General features: G+C 37.9%; 1 protein-coding gene across 3 annotated transcripts in view; it reads right to left on the bottom strand.

The window, feature by feature from the left end:
- sntg1 (syntrophin, gamma 1) overlaps positions 1 to 2,309 on the bottom strand; it is a 187,382-nt gene that overhangs the window by 30,462 nt on the left and 154,611 nt on the right. The window lies entirely within an intron of this gene.

The following is a 2,309-nucleotide window of genomic DNA, read 5'->3' on the forward strand; positions in this document are numbered from 1 at the left end:
CAATGAGAAACCGGAAAAGGTAAAATGGGACATCACTGATTGGATGATGATATCTGTATCCCTTCATGTTAGGGCTGGGCATTATGGATTTTTTTTTATTTCTCAATATACTTTTATTCATACCATGCACTATATAAATAACTATATTTGTCAAATTTGAACGCTCTGTGGCTCAAAGAGAAATGTGTAATCAGCATGTTGTTTAGAATTAAATTACACAGGATAAATACTTAAAGTCCCTCTCCAATCAAATTGATGTTTTTTGAGTTTTTAACATGTCTGTGTGGCGTTTTTCTTATAAAAGAGAACAAATGTAATAAGAAATATTTTGTTTTTGCATTTCCGAGTATTTCTCCTTTTAAATCTGTCAAACTGTCACAGACAGACGGCTAGCGTGTCTAGTCCAGGTTCTGGAGAAGAGAAGATGGTATCTTCACATTGACTGCAGTCAAATGAGCCGCCGTTCACATTTTTGTGGTCAAATTTTGATTTTTTGTGTGAGTTTCATCCAATACTTACGGTAGCAGGACTGAGAACGCTGGAAAATCTCCACCAGACTCCACGGAGCTTCTTGATGTGACCACGGAAATGTGAATGGCGGCTCATTTGACCGTAAAGGATTGTAAATCAATGAAAGAGCATTTTGATGTTAGCTTTGATTATTTTATCAAGAACTCTGAGAAACCGATGATTGAATGTATTGATCACAGTCAATAAACATTGGAGAATTAGCTAAAAGAGTCTTTGGTGAACTGGAAGGAGAAAGAATCAGGATTTTGGAGGAAGTTCTGTCCATGAAGATCTTCACCTCCTCGTCTGAGCTGACATCCGGATCAGAACCATACGGCTGGATGTTACCCATATTGATGGACATTTTTATGTAGCAGCGGTGAAGATTTACGCTAACGAGGCACAGAGCTATCATCATCAGACAGGGGGGAGGGTCAGCTCCAAAAGCCACGCCCCCTCAGAGGAGATTTGGAAACAGAGGCTTCAGATCAACATGAAAACTGTCTTTTTAAGACATTTAAGTCGTGGGATTTTAGGTTAAAAGCTTAATTATCATAATTAAAACACTATTGGGAATGTTTTTTTTAATTAAAAAAAATTGTCACGGGGGACTTTAAATGAACACATACATGTACATATATGTATGAGAAAAAACAGAAGATACTATGGGTCATTGCTAACTGGATGAAAGCTATTTGACATTAAGTGAAACTGGATATTATTATCTTAGTGTTTCTCAATGTGTTTCATTATTTAACATTATGTTTTCTGAAATGTTTTTCATTTTTAAAGTATTCGTTTCTGGAATTTTGTTTTGTATTCTTAAATGTAATGTTTTTAAATATTTATTTTGCTTTTTTAATTGTTGTGTCGAGTGATTTGTTGATTTGATTTGTACTTCAAGGCCACCGTAGTTTTGAGGAAAGTAAAAAGTCTGCTCAAATCCACACCAACAGCCTTGTCCTAATTACACAAACAACACAAAAAAGTGAGCCGGAACTAATTTGAAACAAACTTAAACGACTCCTGACCTGCAGAGCAAGAGTCGCTGCTCCTTTTCAGCAGGATGGATCGCCTGCTGGCAGGATTCACTAAAGTAAACTTAGATTACATCGCTCCTTCAATTACCACACACCGCTGTCTTTTGTACCGCCCAAAAGATTTCCAATGCTGTGAGTTTCAGAGCTGAGATTGACCCAAAGCCAATTTCCTGTGACCCCAAACACGACAACACAAGTGAAAAGAAACAGAATGAAGCTACAGGACGTTCATTTACTTCACACGTGTTTCAAAGTGACTAAAATCGGTTTCTGAGCAGGAAACACGGAGCTTTATGTTCATCCAAATGTAAAGTACAGATCATGTTATAATCTTACCTTATAAATCTGATTTTTTTTCCCAAGCTTTAATCCAAGTGGACTTTTAATTGTATTCATGCAGTTTTCAGCATTAAAAAAGTGGCAGAAGTTCATTAGAAATTCACCACTGAGCAACCCCGCCCCCTTTTCCGTTACTGAGAACTCTCTAGTTACACTCTCTCCCCACTAGCTTACAGCCCCTCACATGCTAACATTACAAGTGCAACAAAAAACCTCGACCTCTCTATGCCTGGCGACCCCAACAGTCACAATTTTTCCCATTTAAAGCTTTAATAAGATTTCTGAACACTTTTGTTAATGTACAATTTGAAATCAGTGAAAACTATTCTAGTTATCTATGGAAAGCAGTGCTTTAAGTGGGCCGGTGCGCTCCGGTGCCGAGCACCGGGACTTCTTAAAATCTCACGTCGGAGCACCGGC

The sequence above is a fragment of the Oryzias melastigma genome, linkage group LG17 (genome assembly GCF_002922805.2).
Source record: "Oryzias melastigma strain HK-1 linkage group LG17, ASM292280v2, whole genome shotgun sequence".
Classification (NCBI taxonomy): domain Eukaryota; kingdom Metazoa; phylum Chordata; class Actinopteri; order Beloniformes; family Adrianichthyidae; genus Oryzias; species Oryzias melastigma.